The sequence below is a fragment of the Mauremys mutica genome, chromosome 9 (genome assembly GCF_020497125.1).
Source record: "Mauremys mutica isolate MM-2020 ecotype Southern chromosome 9, ASM2049712v1, whole genome shotgun sequence".
NCBI classification, from domain to species: Eukaryota; Metazoa; Chordata; order Testudines; family Geoemydidae; genus Mauremys; species Mauremys mutica.
Genome location: NC_059080.1, coordinates 40,919,312 through 40,942,517, shown reverse-complemented (window position 1 = coordinate 40,942,517; position 23,206 = coordinate 40,919,312).

The following is a 23,206-nucleotide window of genomic DNA, read 5'->3' as shown; positions in this document are numbered from 1 at the left end:
GAGCGGCTGATCAGAGTGTGGGCTGGGCCTGTGTTTTTCCAGTAGTGAGCTGGAAAGTGAGAGGCAATGTCAGAGACAGAAGCTGCACTTTCCATTCCCCTTTTCATCCTAGAGGGAACAAGGTTGGACTTCAACCAGGCCAGCTCTACCCCATCTCCACTAACTTTTTCTCTTTTCCCCAAAAAGGTCAGTTATTACCCCCTTTAATACCATCTAAAAAACTGTCAACCGGGGAGGTTTTTCCTTCTAAAAAACTCTCTCCAACTAAAAGGGAAAGGAAACAAGGAATGTTGTTAAAATTAAGGCCTTAACACTCCATATTGCATTTGCTTCACTTGTTTTTCAGTATCCTTAACAAAAGGTTAAAAGGGTGCTTAAGGTGTGTTTGCCATGGTAATAAGCAGGCTGAGGTTTCTGTATACCAAACCCCAAGTCTTGTTTAACAGTATTTAATGTTGACACTGATTCTTGGGCCCTTTATTCCACCTAAATTAATACAAACACACTGTTGCCACTGCGATTGAGTTGGGCTGTATTTTGCAATCACAGTCTTAGTCTGCCTTTCTCAGAATATCTCCGCCTCCCAGCCCCACCTTAAAAACAAACCAGCATTCTTGTATTTACCTGCTGCAAATATAGCTGTTGCGAAATCTATGCTGTAGTGTAATGGACTTCTCCAGACTGTAGTTTGATCCAGGGTCTCTGCAGACCTTCTACACCACAAAGTTAAAACATTCAGAAAGCAACTGGAGCTGCTTGTAGCTTCCCAACAGAGGGCATTCTGGCATGACCATGTATCATAGAATCATAGAATCTCAGGGTTGGAAGGGACCTCAGGAGGTCATCTAGTCCAACCCCCTGCTCAAAGCAGGACCAAACCCAACTAAATCATCCCAGCCAGGGCTTTGTCAAGCCTGACCTTAAAAACCTCTAAGGAAGGAGATTCCACCATCTCCCTAGGTAACCCATTCCAGTTCTTCACCACCCTACTAGTGAAAAAGTTTTTCCTAATATCCAGCCTAAACCTCCCCCTCTGCAACTTGAGACCATTACTCCTTGCTCTGTCATCTTCTACCACTGAGAACAGTCTAGATCCATCCTCTTTGGAACCCCCTTTCAGGTAGTTGAAAGCAGCTATCAAATCCCCCCTCATTCTTCTCTTCTGCAGACTAAACAATCCCAGTTCCCTCAGCCTCTCCTCATAAGTCATGTGCTCCAGCCCCCTAATCATTTTTGTTGCCCTCCGCTGGACTCTCTCCAATTTGTCCACATCCTTCTTGTAGTGTGGGGCCCAAAACTGGACACAGTACTCCAAATGAGGCCTCACCAGTGCTGAGTAGAGGGGAATGATCACATCCCTCGATCTGCTGGAAATGCCCCTACTTATACAACCCAAAATGCCATTAGCCTTCTTGGCAACAAGGGCACACTGTTGACTCATATTCAGCTTTTCGTCCACCGTAACCCCTAGGTCCTTTTCTGCAGAACTGCTGCCCAGCCATTCGGTCCCTAGTCTGTAGCAGTGCATGGGATTCTTCCGTCCTAAGTGCAGAACTCTGCACTTGTCCTTGTTGAACCTCATCGTATTTCTTTTGGCCCAAACCTCTAATTTGTCTAGGTCCCTCTGTATCCTAGCCCTACCCTCCAGCGTATCAACCACTCCTCCCAGTTTAGTGTCATCTGCAAACTTGCTAAGGGTGCAGTCCACACCATCCTCCAGATCGTTAATGAAGATATTTAATAAAACCGGCCCCAGCACCGACCCTTGGGGCACTCCACTTGATACCGGCTGCCAACTAGACATGGAACCATTGATCACTACCCGTTGAGCCCGACCATCTAGCCAGTTTTCTATCCACCTTACTGTCCATTCATCCAAGATCATGTCTAGGAACTCAGAACTGGACTTTCACAGGCAGTGCTTACTGCGAGAGGACTATATATGTAGAGGAAAGAAGAAAGCCCCTGAATGTTGCACTGTCTTGGCTTGCTCTCTTTTTATGCTTAAACACTGAATATGGTGTCAGAAGTGTGCGCACAAGCACCTTCATATGTGTGATGGCTGCATCACGTTTCAGTAACCATGTCCATACTGGAGCTGGGCGATTATTTTTCCCCCTGCATTTTTCAGGGCACCAAAACTACTAGCATATTTTCAAATTCTGGTCGAGTTTGGGAAATAGCTTTGCCTAGAAAAAAAGAGATGAACAAACAATGCAGATGTTTCTAAACATTTTGTTTTGACATTTTCTAAACAAACACTTTAGACATTTTGTTTTGAAAATGTCAATTTGAACTGACATTCAAAGTGTTTTGCTTGACCTAAATTAATTTTTTTTCCAGATTTTTGTTTTGGTGAGAAAACCCCAAAATTAGTTAGTTTCAGTTCTAAACTGATTTTTTCATTGAAGCAAAGAATTCAATTATTTGATCCACTCAAATCCACTTCATCCAGTAATCGCTTCAGGGGTTCTGAAACACTGCTGGACATGTTTCAAAGTTTGCAAAATTGTAATCAGAATTTCATTCTGACAATAACAAAAGCCACAGGGAAAAAAAATGTTTGCAGAAAATTTGTTTTCCCCTCCATTTTCAACCAGCTCTAGGAGGCAGAGCCTTGATTTTAGATGATAGACAGACAGGTAATTATAATAGAGTAATATAACAAAAATATTTTATATAAGTCACATAGTACATATATATTTCAGATACAAAATAATTTGCATGATATTGGAGTATTTTTTTTTCTCTTTCCAAACCTCACAGCTTCTTCTGTATCTTAAATCCCACCTCAGTCTGGTCACCTCATCTTAAAAAATAAAGAGGGGGGAAAAAAGAAATGACCAAGGAAGAAAGCTAATGATAATTGTTGCAGGCCTTGGCATTTCCCTTTCCCCCCAGGACTAGTGGTGTGTTAATGGGCCACTTCACCTTGAAATGTGTGTCAACTACTTATGCTAAACAATCTGTTTCACCTTGTATTTAGCTGTGACACCCTGCGTATCTTTCCAAGACCTAAAGAAGAGCTCTGTGTGGTTCAAAAGCTGGTCTTTCTCACCAACAGATGTTGGTCCAATAGAAGACATTACCTCACCCACCTTGTCTCTCTCATATCCTGTGGCCAACATGACTACAACAACACTGCAAACATGCTCCTAAGGCAGATCCATACAAAGACATCTGCTGGAAGGGACTTTTGTATGTTGAGGGATTTTAAAAGCTAGAATGCTTTAATATGGACAGGAAAAGTTCAAGACGAAATATACTAGAGGGGTCAGATCTTCAGCTACAGTAAATTGCCATCACTCCAGTGTGGACTAATGACAATTTACACCAGTTGAGGATCTTTCTCAAGGTATATAAAACAATGAATGTCACAGGAAAGGCCAACAAGGGTTTTACAATGCAATAATTGTAAATAAATATTTCTGTATGTAATGTATAAGTATCATATGGAACCCACTGCTGGAGGATATGGTTGAGACAAATAGTACGATTTTTTTAAAATCAAGGTTAAGCACTCAGAAATAAATATAGCAGCTGCAGTTATAGCCAGCGGAATAACAATTAGACAGACTTTTTTCAATCCTCATGCTTCAGGGTATAAATTGTTCACTAGCTGGGATCAGGAAGGATTTTGAATCTTGGGTGCTGGTTCACACCCATCTTTAATTTCTACCTTTATAAGCATGTCCCTAGTTTTCTCTCCAAATGTCTCTCTTTAAAATGCTGGCAGGTTTGACTAGTGAAAATTTTCCCTCCAAACTGTTTTGATGGAAAATTGGTTTACTGTCTACTTTCTTCAAAAAAATAGAATTTAAAAAAAAACAACCCAAAATGTTCATCTGAAAAAACCAAACATTTCTGGAGTTTTGGCTGGAAATTTTTTGGGTTTTGGACAATAGAATTATATCCCCCTCCTCCCCCAATAAATAAATAGATTTTCCAAAAAGTGTTTGTTTGGTTTTTAAAAGAATTTTGAGGCTTTTAATCTTTTAACAAAAAGTCAAAGTTTTCTGCAGAACCTCTCCCTCCCCCACCCCTCATTTTCCAACCAGTCTTCTGATAGGTCTACAGCAACTTTTCTGCTTGCAAGGTTTAACACTGCCTTTCTGATTAGGTTTGTGGTAACTCAGTATGGTTTTTTTAGGCACTTGGACCCATTTAAATTGCCCCTTGCAATTTAAATATAGCTTATACAGGAATTATAGCAAAGATTTTCAGATATAGAAATAAAATGTGCATGTGTAAGGAACTATTATACTTTAACTATAGATTAGATACTAGCAGAATCTGCTTGTGCCTATACTGAATACCTAGGCCCAAATCCTCAGAGCTATTGAGGCTAGGGTTTCCAATTTTCTAATTGCACAAAACTGAACACCCTAGCCCCGCCCCCTGCCCTGCCCCTTTCCAAGGCCCTGCCCCTACCCCACCCCTTTTCTGAGGCCATGCCCACAACTCACTCCTGCCCCCTTCCCTCCATTGCTCACTCTCCCCCACCCTCATTCACTTTCACTGGGCTAGAGCAGGGGGTTGGGGTGCTGGAGGGGGTGCGGGATCTGGGAGGGAGTTAGGGTGTGGGAGGGGGTTTCAAACTGGAGCAGAAGGGTCGGGGTGTGGGTGGGAGTGTGGGGTCTGGGAGGGACTTAGGGTTTGGGAGGGGGTTCCAACCTGGGGCAGGAGGGTCACGGTGCGGGCTCTAGCCAGGCAGTGCTTAACTCAGGTGGCTCCCTGCCTGCCCTGGCTCCACGCTGCTCATGGAAGCGGCCAGCATGTCCAGCCCCTAGGCGGTTCCCGGTCAATGGGAGCTGCAGAGCTGGCACTCGAGGCAGGGGGCAGTAGGAGGAGCTTCCTTGGCCGCCCCTGTGCCTAGGGGTCACAGGACCATGCTGGCCACCCCCGGGAGCCGCGTGGAACCAGGGCAGGCAGGGCACCTGCCTTGGCCACGCTGATCGGCCTTTTAACGGCCCAGTAAGCGGTGCTGACCGGAGCTCCTAGGGTCACTTTTCGACCAGGTGTTCCGGTCAAAGACCGGATGCCTAGCAACCCTAATTTAGGCTCCTAGCTAATAAAACACAAAAAGGTCCCACTCCTGCAAATTCTGCTGCACCTGTGAAGAGCACCACTGAAATCAACAGAGCTCTGCATGGGCAGAGTGTAATTAGGGTTTATGTTCAAAGCAGGAGACCCAGCTGCCATGCTGTGTGTTGCGATTATTTTATTTCTGTTGGACCACACAAGCAGCACGCTGTCGTCTCAAACTCTCTGCTGTCTTTCAAATCCCTCTGCTCCATCAGAGCCCTCAACCACAGATGTCTGGAGCAGGGGAGACTATCTTTTGGATCTCGGCAGCACCAGCTTACCCTCCCTGCGCCGTTAACCCCATCCCACCCTGACACCTGTTTGCATAGGACATGCATCCAAATGCTTAGAGAAATAAAAAACCAGGCTCAACTCAAACACCCTCTGGGTCCCTTTGCCAGCATTGGCTGGTTGCCAGGCCTTCCCACGTCAGCAGCGTTGATTAATGGGCAATTAAATACCTAGCTTTGTATTTTCTTCTTTTTTTAAAGCAACAAAAATGCCTCCTCGGAGCAGAAGAAACAGGTTTGGATGGTGTCTGGGGCCTGATCAGACTTGCAGACGTTGAGCGCTCTCCAGCCTGATGTGGCTTTGTTTCTCCTGGTTCCCGCCAATACATGTTGGCTGTATCTCCTGGGGGTTCTGCTGGGGACACGGCTACACCACCGTCAGCAGGTGTGATTACAGCTCATACAGACAGACCTGAGCTAGCTTTAATCCAGCTCGCTCAGGTACCGGAGCAGCGAAGCTGCAGTAGTATGGGCTTCAGAGCAGGCTGGCGATGCTGGTAATTCCCCAGAGTTCCAAGTGGGCTTGTACCTGCCCATTCCCCTACACACCTCCCTGGACCCAGTTTGGCGACAGAGATTAAAGCTAGCTCAGGTCTGTCTGTACAAGCTGCAACCAACCCCATGACTGCAGTGCAGACAAACCCTTCAAGACCCTGCTTCAGCAAACCAACCCAGCTGGGCTCAGACAGGGAGGGGAGATGCAGCCAGGGTGGGCAAGAATGGTGTCCCTGGCCTCTGTTTGCCAGAAGCTGGGAGTGGGTGACAGGGAATGGATCACTTGATGATAACCTGTCTGTTCATTCCCTCTGGGGCACCTGGCACTGGCCACTGCCGGAAGACAGGATACTGGGCTTGATGGACCTTTGGTCTGACCCAGTGTGGCCGCTCTTATGTTCTTATGTTCATCACAATCATCCATAGCTTTTAAGGCCAGATGGGACCATTATCATCATCTAGTCTCACCTCCTGCATTCCATGGGCCATAGAATGTCACTGACTGCTTTAACTCCATAACGCCTGGCTGAGCTCGGGCGTATCTAGAGTAGGTGGAGTCCTTACCATTTCTATATTATACCCACAGATTGGTAACAGCCTCCTACAACCTCCATATCTTTATTCCTGCAATTACTTGGTCCTTTTCCACTTGCCAACCTTTGATCTCATTCCCCTATTGCTAATCCTGGTTAGTTAAATGGAAGGTAACCCACTGACTGCCACCAGCAGAACAGAGTTTCATTCCCCAACTGCCCATTGGTTTTGCACTAGAGGCAGTGATGGAAGCCTCTTTGTTTAGGACTTTTAGCAGACCAAATGACATATAGTAAAATGGACAGGAGGTAACAATCCAGCACTAACAGAAAGCAAAGCCCTGTCCTGTCCTAACAACAGCTCCTATTGGAGATGCAGTGAGGGCCAGTGGCTGTGGTTTTGCTCCCGGCTCTGGCACTAAGCTGCTGTGTTCTCTGACCAGTGACGGCAAGTCACTTCCTGCTGTTTTTTTCCCTCCCACCCTGTGGCTGTCTTGTCTATTTAGACTCTAAGCTCTTTATCTCTTACTGGGTGTTTGTACAGCACCTAGCGTAACAGGGATCTCACAAAGGGCTTCTTGGGGCTGCAAGAACACACATTCCATCTGTTTGAAACAGTCCCTCAGCTTAACACAGCCTTCCTTTTTTACTTACTACTTTCTTGTTCTGGATCAGCATAATCACTCATGTCAGCGCAGCCCTAGGAACCATCTTTTACTGCAAAATAAAGACCAAGTGGAGACAGCAATATTTTTGTGTAGGACCTACACAAAACACTGATCACAGAACAAGAACAGTGGGTTTTTTCTTTTAATTAAAATAGTTCTACTACAGAGGACACAGCCCAACAAACTCTCAGCGTGTTATAGGAACTTTCATTCCGTATTGAGTCAAGGCACTTCCAGTTTTGTTTTGAGTACTGGCAATACAAAAATATGCCCATAAAATCTGCATCCCTTGCTCAAAAATAAACGTGCTTAAGTATTTTGTCATGGTCCCAATCAAATGTGCTATTGGGCACACGTAACTACAGTAGCTGAAGAACTGGCCCACCTTGTTTTCAATCCTTTATTGCTTCTAATCACCACATGTGGCTCAATACAATATTAGTCCTCTCTTTATATCTTGCCCTTTGCCAAATATGTTTCAGGTCATAAATAAGGCCTATTAGAATTTATGAACCAAAGAACAAGACAGATTCAGCTCATAACTAGATTGGGGAAAATATGATCTCTTCAAAATATGTTTTCTTAATCAGATTTGGTGTAGATAGCTGCAGTGGTTTCTTGGCACTGGTTCTTAAACCTGCAGTAGCCCATCTCGTCTATTTTGGGGGCCTTTATTGTGTTTAGGGCACAGCCTGCTTGTTAAAATGAGCCCTCCTAGGAAAGATCAAGCGATAATTTAATTGGGTGAAATTCTCTCTGGGTGGTGGGCCAAGCTGAGGCTTGTTCCTCTGGAAATAATGAACGTGGGAGGCGGACAGAGTTGAAGGCAATAGATTTTGACTGAGCAAGGTGAGAGGCCAGGAGTAAATGCTGAGGCTCTGTTTGACCGATAGCAGCAGAGCCCAGCTTCCACTCTTGAGCCTTTGGTGCCACACCACCGTAGGTCCCTCTGGAAAGCTGCCCTTCTTTCCCCAGTTCCACCCCCCATATTGCCGCCACAGATGAAAGCTTTGTGCTGTCTCTCTGCCCAGAGGTGAATTTCATGCTGTGCGATCAAGGCAATCCAGGACCATAGGCGGACCACAACATGAGGTCCCCGCCTTTGAAGTGGCCCATGATAGGCACAGGACATTTCCCACCTCTGAGAGTGGTCGTTGCAGGATGGCTGAAGACTCAGTCTCTGCACCAATTACACTTGGTTTTCCCTGTGCAGAATAACAACTTATTTTTACATGGGAGCTGAGGTCTCAAAATAACCAGCTGCCTGGGAGCCACCAGAAGTTCTTGTGTCCAATATTCCCCCAATTGGGGCCGGTTTATTGTGCCGCACAGTGCAAGACAGCCCTTCAAAGCCCACTGTCTATTTATCCCATAGTGGCATAGTGCCCATAGTTCATAACCGTTCCTAACACAGGCCAACGAGACAGCAAATTACCCCTGTGCTGGTCTCCTCCCCTCAGTCCTTGCCAGCCATCCAGCCCTGGCTCACCAGCCGATCCTGCTCAGGAAGGTCAACAGACGAGGACTCTTCCCCCAGGCTGGTCTCCTATCCTCAGCCCTCCCAGGGAGCTCCCTCCAGACAATTCCTCTCTGCACAACTCCCCACAGGTCCCCCTCCACCTGAGCCGGGCTCTTCCTTTTAAGCCCCTCCATGGCAACCTGCCTCATACTCCCCGTGTTTCAGTTTAGGCTAAGTCGCTCGTTTCCCCCCTTCCTAGTTCCCATGCCTGAGAATCTCCTGACCCCACCAGGTGCTACCCAGTCCCGCACCAGGCCTGTTCAGTCACAGGCAAACTGGGCCCTCTTTCTTAAAGGGGCTCAGTCACCCTTTGGCACGCTGGCGGGGCAGAAGGGCATGTCCCCACATCACAGAGTGGGGTCAGAAGCCATGCTGAATACCTGGCCCTAGATTCCTGTAGGCTGGGATGGAGGGGACACCATGTCCCATAGGGAACGGGGAAGGATTAGCAGCCCTTCACCCCCCAAGTCTGCGAGTGAGGCAGGATTTACAGGTCATGGTGGGTCACAAAATACAAGGAAGGTGAGTAGATTCTTCTGTGGTGGGCCAGCTCGGTGACAGGTGTTCAAATACAAGGGAGTGCCAGGTTTTAATGGAACAAAAATTGACATGACACAGATGAGCCCTGCAGCTGTTCTTGTTCCCGTTTGTGTGTGTGTGTGAGACACGCTGAACTTGCCTTCTCGTGGAGCGTGCTTGGCCGCCTCCCTGCATTGCCTCATCCCTGGCCTTGTATGCACATGCACTCCTCTACCATGCCAAGCTGCAGCCGGCTGTGCACAGAGCAGAGGGCGGCAGGCAAGTGGGGAGCTCTGGCAGGGTTTGGCTGTTGCCTGGCTAATTGGATTAGCATTCCTTCCCATTCGCCGCCGTTAACTGGCTGAGCAAGCGGTGCCAAAGACAGTCCGGGGAGGGCAGCACGAGGGCACAGGTGCCACCCGACTAATGAGCGCCCTGCGCCGCCCAGCTTCTGATGCACACCCCACTTAGTCATGTCAGCCATCTCCAGCCTGCTCTTAGTGCAGCAGGAATAAATTAACCCTTTGTTGCCCTAGGCCGAGACTAAAATCCTTGCTGTCGCCCCACCCACTCCATTTCAAATCAAGAGAGAAACCCTCCCTATCCCCTCCCTCATAATCTCCATCTCAGCTTCACTCCACAGCTCTTCCTCTTGCCATCTTACCTCCTGCTCCCTTGCCCCCTTTCTTTCTCAGGTAGCTGATCCCCTTCTAACTAACCCCCGCCTCAAAAAACAAACAAACAAACAAACAAAAAACAAACCACTCATCAGGGCACTAATATACCATTTGCAGTCATAACATTGGTGACTTTACTGCTGTGTTCTACCCCTTTCCCCTACCCCGTGTCTGTCTGGTTGTCACAGGGTTCATTCACGGCAGGTGGCGCCTCCTCCTTACTATCCTGGGAATTAGCTCTGGCTAGGTGTGGCCTCCGCTGGCAGCGTCCCTCCCATTGTCATCTCGCCCTGAGGCCCCTCTCGCTCCAAAAACCGCATCCTCCTCTTCATGACTCGGCCCCTCCAGCCAGGTCATTACATGGTTTCCCCTTCTGGGAGTTACCCAAAATCCTTCTGTTATATCCTTGGGGCAGCCGGTGTAGGAAGCAATCACTTGAGGCCAGAGAGCAGGCAGCTAACCAAAACCTCCATTTTATTTACAGATATACAGAGAGCTCACTCAGCCGGTTGAAACCGGTTGAGCTAACCCATAATAATCTAACTCAGTTGCCATAGCAACAAAAACCATGACAACCAAATACACAACATATTCCTCCCCCCTAATAAGAACATCCCCTAAATAAAACACACACTAGACTAGAGAAGGAGGGTAGACTGCCTCCATTCCCGGCTAAACCCTGGGGATTATTTTGCCCCATAACCGTGGGTTCGCCCTAGCTAAAGATCCAGCCGATGAGGAGGCCTTCTGTCTCTAGGTGGATTACGGCGAACTACTGGTGTTATTGCACCCGAAAGCACTAGGGGCTCAGGGTCCGCAGCACGAACAGGTGAGGAGGTGGTATCAGCTCGTGCTGGGCAAAGGGGTATCTCAGCCGCTGGCAGTAATGGAGGAGAACAGTCAGAAACAGGTGACTCGTGATTCGATCCCTCACCAGAAGAGGTGAAGTCAGACCCCTCAACTGCAGATGGGCCCTGAGGACTGGCATGACCTGGCAACAGCTGATCTACATGTCGCCGCCAGGTAAGATTCTCTGCAGTCCGGACTGTGTAGGAAACAGGTCCTGTTTGAGTGATGACTGTGGCCGGAACCCATTTAGCTCTGGAAGTATAATTCCGAGCCAAAACTGGCTGTCCCGGGCTAAAGGTTCGGTCTTTTGCTCTGGGTGCCCGTCTGATGACTTGATATTGCTGCTGATGTTGCACAATTTGTCGGGTTCAGAAGGTTTCAGCAGATCAAAGCAAGTGCGCAGCTGTCGTCCCATCATTAGAAAGGCCGGAGATGCGTGGGTCGTAGCATGAGGTGTGTTTCTGTAGGAAAGTAAAAAGGTATCCAGACGCTTTTGAATGGAGTGTTGTCCCCTTGCTGATTTCAAAGCGTTTTTCATTGTCTGCACAAATCTTTCAGCTAATCCGTTGGTGGACGGATGATATGGTGCTGACGTGATGTGGTGTATCCCATTTGCCTTCATAAAATTTTGAAACTCCTGAGAAACGAACTGCGGTCCGTTGTCGCTCACAAGTTGTTCTGGCAGACCAAAACGACTAAAGAGTCCTCGTAATTTTTGGATAGTACTCTCTGCAGAAGTGGACTGCATTATAGAGACTTCTGGCCATTTAGAATGGGCATCTATTGCCACCAAGAACATGCTTCCTTCAAGGGGGCCAGCAAAGTCAACGTGAATACGTTGCCACGGGTTTTCAGGCCAGTCCCATGGGTGTAGGGGTGCCCACTGGGGTGCATTCCTCACACCCTGACATGACATACAAGCTTTTGCCTTCTCTTCAATAGCGCTGTCCAGTCCAGGCCACCAAAAATAGCTTCGTGCAATTTCCTTCATGCGCACTATTCCACAGTGACCGGAATGTAGCTGTTCTAACATCTGTGATCTCAGTGGTGGTGGAATAATGACACGTCTCCCCCACAACAAACAACCAGATTGGACCGATAACTCCGTCCGCTTGGACATGTAGGGAACAAGGTCGGATGAGACCGGAGAGGTTTGTCGAGATGTTCCATGCATCACCAGGTCCATAACGTGGGACAATACTGGGTCAACGCGAGTTGCCTTCTTTATCTGAGTAGCAGTGATGGGTGTATTCTCTACCTGTTCAAAGTAGAAGATTTCCTTTTGGGCACTATCTTGGTGTTTGACCGGCAAAGGCAACCTTGAGAGGCCATCTGCATTGCCGTGCAGAGTGGATTTCCGATATTTGATTTCATATGTGTGTGCTGAAAGTAACAATGCCCAACGTTGCATACGACTAGCAGCTAATGGGGGAATGCCTGTGTAGGGTCCAAAAATTGATGTCAGAGGTCGATGGTCTGTGAGAAGAGTAAATTTTCGCCCAAACAGGTACTGATGAAACTTCCGAATTCCAAAAACAATTCCTAATGCCTCACGTTCGATTTGGGCGTAGTTAGTTTCTGCTTTGCTTAGAGTGCGTGAAGCAAAAGCAATAGGTCTCTCTTCTCCTGAAGGCATAATATGTGACACGACTGCTCCCACTCCATAAGGGGAGGCATCGCAGGCCAATTGCAGTGGTAAGGATGGATCAAAGTGCGTTAGAACTTCAGAATTTAGCAATGCATCCTTAGCTTTGTTAAACGCAACATCACAGGCTTCAGTCCACTTCCAGGCCTTGTTCTGCCCAAGGAGCTCATGAAGTGGTTTTAGCAGTGTGGCTAACTGTGAGATGAACTTTCCATAATAGTTCAGGAGTCCTAGAAACGAGCGCAGCTGGCTTACATTTCGAGGTGGGGGAGCCTCCACAATAGCTTTAACTTTTGCAGGGGCCTTATGAAGACCTGCAGAATCAATGATGTGTCCCAACTATTCAACAGAGGGCTTGAAGAATTCACACTTGTCTTTGCGAACTCGTAGGCCATACTCTTCCAGTCTTTGTAGGGTAGCCTCTAAATTCTTTAAGTGATCCTCTTCATTTCTTCCAGTGACCAGGATATCATCCAGATAGCACTGAACTCCTGACAAGCCACACAAGATCTGGTCCATAGCCCTCTGGAACAGGGCGGGAGCAGATGTTATTCCGAAGGGTAGGCGACAGTATCGATAAAGCCCCTTATGAGTCACAATAGTCAACAGATCTTGGGACTTTTCATCGACGTGCATCTGTAAATATGCTTGACTCAGATCAATCTTACTGAACTTTTGTCCCCCAGCCAGGCCTGCGAAGAGGTCATCGATGCGGGGAAGCGGGTATTGCTCTGCACACAACACTGGGTTGACAGTGACTTTAAAATCACCGCAAATCCGGAGAGAGCCATCTTTCTTCACGATTGGAACGATAGGAGTGGCCCATGAGCTATGGGTAACTGGTATTAGGACTCCATTGGTGACCAGGCGCTCCAGGTCTGCTTCAACTTTTGGCCTGATGGCATATGGCACAGTTCGGGCTTTCAGATATTTTGGTGGACTGTCAGGTTTAATGTTCAATGTCACAGTGATTCCCTTCATACTTCCCAAATCATCTCCAAAAACAGCAGCATGTTTCCTTAGAATAGGGGTTAGACTGGTTTCTTCTTTAGTCATCCGGTGCACTTCTGCCCAGTTCAGTTGAATCTTCCCAAGCCAAGACCTACCCATTAAGGCTGGGTAGTCACCTCTCACCACAAACAGTGGCAATTTAGCTGCCTGTCCATTGAGCTCCACCTTAACATCAATAGTGCCCAACATGGGCACAGCTTCACCTGTATACGTCTTCAGAACAGTTTTTGTTGCCTTAAGCGGAAGATGCTGTAGCTTTTCCTTATACACAGTCTCAGGAACCAGCGAGACAGCTGCACCGGTGTCTAGTTCCATGCGTATAGGTTTGCCCTCCAATAAAGGGGTTACCCAGTATTCATGTGAGCCCGCTGCCAAAGACAAAACATGCAGTGGCACTTCCTCTTGTGAGGAGGTGTCACCTTGATCATCCTGGGTCTGCTCTAGGGTATGCAAGGTTCCTCTTTTTGTCGGCCAGACCACAGGCCTCTTTTTCTTTTGTTTACAGGCATACTCAATGTGTCCCTTTTTGCCACAGTGTTGACACACCAGGTCCTTACACCAGCATTCTGATGCCTGGTGACCCAGCTTACCACAGCGGTAACATTCTTGACTCTGCACCGTTTTGTGGGTCAGTTCTTGTGACACTTTTTGCACCCTAGGGGATGCACCGATGTATTGTGCCTCCCTTGTAGCCAGTTCCATGGAGACAGCAATATCAACAGCCTTCTGTAATGTAAGCTGAGCCTCTGTCAGTAGGCGCTTCCGTATAGCTTCACTGCAGAGGCCACACACTAACCTGTCACGCAGGGCATCATTTAACATCTCTTTAAATTCACAGTGTTCTGCTAGCTTTTTTAAAATGGCTACAAATTGTACAACTGTTTCATCTTCCTTTTGGTCTCTTTTGTGGAACCTATATCTTTCAGCAATTACCAGTGGTTTTGGGGAGAAATGAGACCCCAGGATTTCCACAATGTCACTATAAGATTTAGTCTCAGGCTTAACAGGGTGCAGTAAGCTGTGTAGCAGAGAGTAGGTTTTAGCCCCTACAACAGTTAAGAATATTGGCACCTTCTTCGCTTCTGTAATGTCATTTGCAATACCAAAAAGCTCAAAACGCTCAGTATACACATGCCACTGCTCTGTATTCTCATCAAAAGGCTCCAGGGGCCTGGTCAGAGTAGCCATGATTTTTAGTTTCACTTTCACAGTCAGTGCAAACAAGCAGCTTTTTTTGTTTGTTTGTTCTTTACCTTGACTTCTACTTCCTTCTGTTACTGAAGCAGCACCAGGATCCCATCCTCGTCACCAGTGTTATATCCTTGGGGCAGCCGGTGTAGGAAGCAATCACTTGAGGCCAGAGAGCAGGCAGCTAACCAAAACCTCCATTTTATTTACAGATATACAGAGAGCTCACTCAGCCGGTTGAAACCGGTTGAGCTAACCCATAATAATCTAACTCAGTTGCCATAGCAACAAAAACCATGACAACCAAATACACAACACCTTCTGCACAAACCAGCTCAGGCCGTCTTCTCCAGCACTCCCCTGATGGTGCCACTTCCCCAGTGGCCAGTAGGGGAACCCGGACCTGCCCATGATGCCAGGTTCCAGTCCAGGGACCCTCAACTTAGCCATTCTGGGCTTTCCTCTCCCAGCCCTGAATGGTCCTTCCCAGAACAGCTTCCAACAACTCCTGGTTCCCCTCCTGGCTCTGGGAATACCAGCTCCAAGCCCTTCCCGGGGTGACTGCTGCCCCCTCTCTGGTGCCAGCTTCCTGGCTTATATAGACCCCACCTCTTCGTCCTCAGCAGTTAAGTTACAGCCCTCCTTGGCTTCTCCTTCAGGTGCAACCTGAGCTATTAATAGGCCTACCTGGGCACCTCCCCTTCCAGGCCTGTGTAGGATGGACACCCCATCACACTGGTCCATTTAAATTGTAAACCCTTTGTACAGCACCAAGCACAATAGGGCCCCCATTCTTGGTTGGCCCTTAAGTACAATCGTAATAAAGATGATTAATTATAATAAAAGATTCTTGCCTTTGCCCCATGGGAAGATGTGATGTTAGCAAATTATGCAAACCGACTAAGTCTCATGTAAGGATGTACTGCCCCAGTGTCCAAGAGATTAGGGTGGAACCACAGGGAAATATGCACCAGAGCTTAAAAAAGAAAAGGCAAATGTTATGAACAAATCTGATGTCACCCTTTGCTATCCAGCCAGCTGCCCATTAAGAGAGAAATCTTTGTTTATTGTTGCCTTGGGGCAGCCAGTTCTTAGGGTGACATATCCCTGTTACAGCTGGATGCAGGCTGCATTGAATCTTCTCTGAATATTCCCCTATCAAATCTCATCTATTCCCGGCATTGTAGAATCTTGAGCACTTCCCAAGCATTTAAAAATAACCATAATCATCTTTCTCTGTGTCTTTCTTCCTTCCCACCTTGTGGGAGAAATCACTTGATAGGATTCTTTTTTGCTAGCATGTATGGATTGCATATGTGTATGTGACTGGGGTGGTTATGTTACTTACCTGGGTGTGAGTGGGTGGGTGCACTGCATATCTCTGTGTGTTTGTGCATGTGAATGGGTGTGTTTATGTCTGGGAGCATGTGTGAGAAGAAATTGAGGGAAAGCTAAGTCAGAGACATGTGGTCTGTATTTAGTTCTTAACAGGAAGAGGTCCATGATCATTCTTCATCCTTGTGGTAGTGAGTTCCATAGTCTAAATCCAGCTCCCATTAAACTTCTGTCTCCTGCATTCATGAGCATCCCCTACTAGCCCAGGGTTTATTTGCTCTGGTGGAATATAGCTGTTATGAGAAGGGGCAGTCATGGAGCTGGGGAGACAGGGGTTTCTATCTCAAGTTACCAGAATTAAGAACCATCACCCCTATTCATTGCAGACAAGTCCTGTCTCTTCTCTCCAGGAGCATTACAACATCAGCAGCCAAAGAAATGTCATCATCCCTCAGGCCTTCAATGGCCAGGGACCATCCCTCCGTACAGGACTCCAGTGCTAATGAGTAAGTGGACAACCCTGCTCCCTTCACCTCTAGTGCTCACTGCCTGAAACCACTCTGCTGCTAGGGACTGTGTGAGAGGCACCATCTTGGCTGACACAGCAGGGACTGAAGCAGGAACTTCCAAAGTTGAGACCATGAGTCTCCATTGCTTGAGCTAAAGAGACTCAGTATCTTAGGTATTTACACGCCCTCACTCCCCCCGGTAACATCCAATCCCCTCACAGTCTTTACTGCATTTAGCCTCAACGCCCCCTGTGAAGTACGGCAGTGCTATTCCCAACTGAGGCACAGAGAAGCTCAGTGACTTGCCCACGGTCACACAGGAAGTCTGTGCAGAGCAAGGACTTAAACCAGGGGTGAGCTGCAGCGGGTTCGCACGGGTTCGCGAGAACCCGTTGTTAAATTTTAGCAGCCATTTTAGAACCGGTTGTTAAGGGCTGCTAAATTTAACAAAAGTTCCCGCCCACTCCTCTCCTGCTCCGCCCCCTTCTCCTCCCCCTCCCCTGCTTCCCGCGAATCAGATGTTCGCGGGAAGCCTGAACAAGCAGCATGGAGGCAGCCAGCAGGTAAGCTGGGGCGTGGAGGGGGAGGGGAGGTGCGGCTGGCTCAGCAGCTCCCGGTCCCAGACCGCGGCTCCCTCCAGCCCAGCGCCGGCCCGGGGAGTCGGGCCCCGCGGCTGCCGCCGAGCGGCCGGGCCCCGGTGCCGGCCCGGCCCGGGGAGTCTGGCCGAGCGGCCGGGCCCCGGTGCCGGCCCGGCCCGGGGCACCGGCCCGGCCCGGGGCGCCGGCCGTGGTCCTGGCAGAGTGGACCCGGTCCCCAGGCAGTGTGGTAAGGGGGCAGGGAGGGGGTGGGTTGTGGGGGGGTGGATAGGGGTCAGGGCAGTCAGAGGGCAGGGAACAGGGGGATTGAATGGGGGCAAGGGTCCCGGGGAGCAGTCAGGAAAGAGCAGGGTTGGATGAGGTGGTGGGGGCACTCAGGGACAGAGAGAAGGGGTAGTTGTATGGGGTAGGAGTTCTGGGGGGCCATTGAGAATGAGAGGAGGGGTTGGGTGGGGCGGCAAGGGGCAGTCAGGGGACAGGGAAGGGGGGGATGGGTCACGGGTCTTGGAGTGTGTGTGTTAAGGAACATGAGGGGTTGGATGGGGCACGACCCCCCCCCCCACGGAGGGGGGGGGAAGGAGGGAACCCGTTGTTAAAATTTTGGAGGGAGGAGGGAACCCGTTGTTAAAAATTTGGCAGCTCATCACTGACTTAAACCCAGGTCTCCCAACTGCTAAGCTACTGCCCTAACCATTGGCCCTTCCTTCCTCTCACCCTGAGAGTTGTCACAGGCCTGTATCCTCTATGGAGCAGGTACTGAGGGGAACATGCAATGTGCACTGACCAAGAGAGTAGCTACTTCATTCCAGCTCTGGGCCTGGGAGGCGGCCTGTCTCTGAATGACAAAGCAGAGCATGAGGTGGCTGCCTATGCTACACAACGGGTTGTGTTTTCTCTTTTCAGAGCAGCTGCCACAGTCCCAGGTGCGAAGCAGGTCTGGAATACATCGGTGAACTGAGGGGCTGAAGTGCTGGCTGAGCCAGCATACCAAGGAAAGCGGATGGAGAGCTCTCAGCAGCCAGCTGGAAGAAGCTTAGTGGGGTCTGGAAAGGGTCATGTATCTCGCCTTCCCAGCAGAAATCCCTGTTCTAAATCCTCCAGAACGATCACGTCACCCTTAGCCTTCTGATCTTCACTATTCCTCAGTTTATCATAGCAAGTCAATTAATCACAGTTAATTGGCATGATTAACTCAAAAAAATTAATGGAGATTAATCGCAGCTTTAATCGCACTGTTGAACAATAGAATACCAATTGAAATTTATTAAATAGTTTTGGATGTTTTTCTACATTTTCAAATATATTGATTTCAATTACAACACAGAATACAGTGTACAGTGCTCACTATATTATTTTTATTAGAAATGTTTGCACTGCAGAAATGATAAAAGAGAGTGTTTTTCAGTGCATTCTCTTATCATGGCTTTCTGACGGGGAAGCAAAGGGAAGCCACAAGACAAGAGCAGTCATGCGACCCTCCCCAGCAGTATGTTCCGGGTGCCCAGGGGGGCAGCCGGCAGAGAAGTAAATCACTGTAGGGCAGGGGGTGGGACTGGGGAAGACCCGACTCCCTACCCTGCACCGGACTCAGCTGCTAGTCCTGGCTGGGCAGGACGGGACATCCTCTTCCCTGCCCAGCATCAGGGGCTGGGTCAGACCCACCCCCTGCCCCGATTTCTCCCCCAGCTGCAGGAAGCTCTGCAAACTCCCCCCCAACCCCACTTATGCTTCCTGCACCCATCGCTCCTCAGCTGCAGGGGGAGGGATCCTTGTACAGGATCCTCATCGACCCAACCCCCATGCATCCAGACCCCCTCATACCCAGACCCACCCACCGATCCTCACCATCCTGCACCTGGACCACCCCGATGAGCCCCACTCCCTGTGTGCCTAGACCACCCCGATGAGCTACCCACACCCAGATCCCCAACGAGCCCCAATCAGCTCCACCTTGAGCCCCACCCCTCTGAACCCTACTCCCCCAGCATCTAGACCCCCTACCTGGACCCCCCTGCCAAGCTCTATCCCCCCACATCCAGACATCCCCCCCGGCTGAGCCCCATTACCATTGCACCCATAACCTCCCAACAAGCCCCTGAGCATCCAGATCCCACTCATTCCCAGATCCCCCCTGAGCTGCCCACACCCAGAGTGCCCCACACAGAACCCTCTCAGCCCACCCCTGGATCCCACCCTCCTACTAAGCCCCTCCACACTCAGATCCTGCCTTGCTGAGCCTGCCTGTCCAGACCTAGTGCACCTGGCATGGAGGGGCAGAGCCCTGGGTGTTTCTGGGGCAGGCCCAGTCCTTGCGCTGTGTCAGGGTTGGGTGCAGCCTCACCACTGAGTCTGTGTCCCGGAGGGGGAGCTGCACAGTGATCTCCCACCTCTGTGCTGCCATTGGCCTGTGCTCCCCAATGCCATGCTGGAGCCGCCACATTTATCTGACAAATAAAACGTGCAGAATTTTAAAATACTGTGCACAGAATTTTTAATTTTTGGTGCAGAATCCCCTCAGGAGTAAATTCCTGTCTGAAGAGCAGATCTGGACTTTTAAATTTTCAGTGCTGGAGAATCCACCACAACCCTTTGTGAATTTTCCTATGATCAGTTCCTCTTGCTGTTAAAAGTGTACACCTTATTCCAATCTCAATGTGTCTAGCTTCAACTTCCAACCATTGGATCTTATTATACCTTTGTCTGCTAGACTGAAGAGCCCATTATCCAATATTGGTTCCCATGGAGAACACAAGCGTCTAGTCAGAGCCATGTCTCCTCCCAGTCCATCCAGCAAGCTGTTTACCAGTTGTCCTGACAACCATGTATATAGTGTTAAGTTTCATCAGGGTAGGCAAGCAAAAGAGACTGGAAATGCTATTGAAGGGTGGGGACAGGGAAGGGGCTAGTGCAGCTGACAAAGGAAATGCTGCTCTGGAAGCAAAAACCCTATGACCTTGGGGAGAAAATTGCCCTGGGGGCCCCCCACTGCTGAAGCCAGTTCTCTTGCAGGCCAGGAGATGCCTCCTCTAGGGGCAGTTCTGACATGTCCTGAGCTGCTGCCATCTGACCAGCTTCCAGCACACAAAGCTCCCAGCCTTACCTTGTTTGACCCAAGCAGCTAGCTGATTTTCAGAGTCCTGTGGTTGGGAGGAGAAGCTGGTGACAGAACCAGGTATTTCTTTGACACCACCCTGTTTATTTACAAACAACATATAAAGGGCGGTGTTCAAGGAAACAGAACGAATTGACACATGACTCACAGCTCCAAGCCTATTTCCAGCCAACACTCTGCCCAAAAGTTCTCTTTAGTGGGACCCTGAGACAGTGCTACCAGTGTTTCTGTGGCTGTGTCCTTGGCTTTCTTCTGCTTTCCACATGATGCCCCAGCCTCCATGTCAGTCCCCAGGAAAACCCCTTGGGCTACTTAGTTTAGTTTCTACTCAAGCCTTGCGATCTACCTGTGCTTGGTGATGCTCCTATTGTTTCAGCTCTGTGGTTCTGTAAAGAAGATCAGCTGCATTTTATGCTTACCTTGGATGAATGGGTCTTCTACACACACCAGCTTGGGGCTCCTCTCCACTATAGGACCCTCCCCACCCCACAGGAACTAACCCTGCCACCGTCATTCCCAATTCCTGAACCTTTCTTCAGGCCCTTCCCAGGAAGAGGAAACTCCTCCAAACTCCTCTCTGCTAAGTCTGTCCCCTCAGCTGTGCTCCTTATACTGCTTAGTTCTGCCTCCTCTGGCTAGGCGGCCATTGCAGAAGGTTTTGCTTCACACAGAGCTGTGACCAGAGCCCTGTGCTTTTCGGAATGGCACCTCCACCGGTGGCCGAACTGAGATCCCACGGTGATACGTGAAGTATATAATGGGGTGGGACTTATGTATAAAAGAAATGTTTCCTCTGAACTTTTTTTTTTTTGACAGCGAATACTTTTTTGGACCAAAATATTTTCATAAAAAATTTCCTTCATTTTGGTAAAAATAATATATCTATATATATGGATTATCTAAAGGAAGAATTTTCAGGGAAAAAATTATTTTGTTTTGGTGGAAGGGAAAAAACAGCATCAATTTTTCAATAATTTTAATAAACATGCCTCTTTATCCCAGTGCAGGGGGGGGAAAGTTAACAGGCACAAGAAAGTTGGGGACCATTCATTTCAAACATTTCACCTCAAAAACAAAAAAAAATTTCAAATGAAACAGAAAAAAATATTGTAATTTTTGTCACAAGATATATTTCCCCTTTTACCAACCAGCTCTAGCCCAGACTGAGCTGCGATTGGGTGTGTGTTCTGATTTAATAGCTCTATCACATTGCCCCATGAGTGAGCATTGTGCTCAGTACGGCACAGCCAGAACAAAAGGACGATCCCTAACCCAAAGAGCTCAGGTCAGGGGTGGCCAGCCTGTGGCTCTAGAGCCACATGCAACTCTTCAGAAGTTAATATGCGGCTCCTTGTATAGGCACCGACTCTGGGGCTGGAGCTACAAGCGCCAACTTTCCAATGTGCCGGAGGGGTGCTCACTGCTCACCCCCTGCTCTGCCCAGGCCCTGCCCCCATTCCACCCCTTCCCGCCCCCTCCCCTGAGTCTGCTGTGCCCTCGCTCCTCCCCCTCTGCCCCCCCAGAGCCCCCTGCATGCCACAGCTGATCGGGAGATGAGGCACTGATTGAAGGGGCTGCCAGTGAGTGGGAGGCTCTGGGAGCAGGGTTGGGGGGAGCTGCTGGGAGGGGGGGGGCTGCTGACTATCACTGTGGCTCTTTGGCAATGTACATTAGTAAATTCTGGCTCCTTCTCAGGCTCAGGTTGGCTACCCCGGCTTAGTTAATGTAAAGAGCGCCATCTGCTGGTGCAGAGTGTTCAACATTATTCATAAATTTGTTGGCCCAATAAAGTTCTCTTAGTTTTGGAGCACTGCAAATGGTGTCCTGATCGCACTGCACTGAACAGATGGTAAAGTGCTTTGAGATACATGATGGGAACATTGGTCCAGGAGACACACGAAGGAACTAGTCATGGCCAGGGATGTGTCAGGAGATTCAGCATTTGTTAGGCCTGGGCTGCTAACAGTCAGTGATTCCTGCAGCGGTCCTGACTTCCTGGGATGAGAGCAGTTCTTGTGTCCCAGGTACAGCCAGGGCCAGTGCAAGGATGTTTCGCGCCCTAGGCGAAACTTCCACCTTGCGCCCTCCCCCCCGCGCCCCCGCCCTGAGGGGCCCCCTCCCCCATGGCAGCTCCCCACCCCCCACCCTCCACCCTGAGGCACCCCCCCGCCCCAGCTCACTCCTGCTCCATGCACAAGCACAAGCACCCTGAGCACGCCGTCGCCGCTTCACTTCTCCCGCCTCCCTGGCTTGCGGCACCTAAGTTGATTGGCGCCACAAGCCTGGGAGGCGGGAGAAGTGAAGCAGCCACGGCGTGCTCGGGGAGGAGGCGGAGCAGGGGTGAGCTGGGGCGGGGAGTTCCCCTGCGTGCCGCCCCCCCCCCTTACTTGCTGCAGGCGGCCCTCCCCGCACTCCCCTGCCCAGCTCCCTCCGCCTAAATGCCGGCGGCGACCAAGGCAGCCAAAGATCCGGCCTCCGCAGTCGCTGCCGAAGAAAATGGCGCCCCCCAAATCCTAGCACCCTAGGCAACCGCCTAGGTTGCCTAAATGGTTGCATCAGCCCTGGGTACAGCGATTCTGTTCCTTAACGTCAACAGGGAGCAATGCTGGACATGAAAAACCTGTTTCCAGAGGAAATGACCTAAAAAGGAGGTCATGGACTCTACCCACTGGGAGAGAAGTCGACACAGCCTATCTACTGGATCAACCCAATTGGGTCCCCTGCCAGTGTCTCTGAGGAAAGGGTCGCCATTGTCTTTGCCAACTGAAACTGGCCGCTCCAGCAGCTCAGCGACTGCCCCAAACTGCATTCCACTGCCTAACATCACGCTGGAGTGATTGTCCTGCCAGCATGCACGGACACACATGCACACACACCCCTCTAGTTCTGGGGCCAGAGCAGCTGAGCTGAAGAAAGAGGCTGGAGGAGTTACATTATGGCCTTAGAACAAACCAGGGGTCACCAAAGTGAAACAAATTGATTGTTACTCAAGGGAAGGGTGATGAGTTCAGAGTCTTCTTTGGAAATAATAATTTAGATGAGATATTTGCACCTTATCCCAGCATGCAGTCCGCAGACAGAGCCATATAGACTATAGAGAAACTGACCTTGTAGTTAGCAAAGTTACTGTTGCAGGCAGCTTCGTGCAGAGTGAAAAATGATGTAGGACATTTTT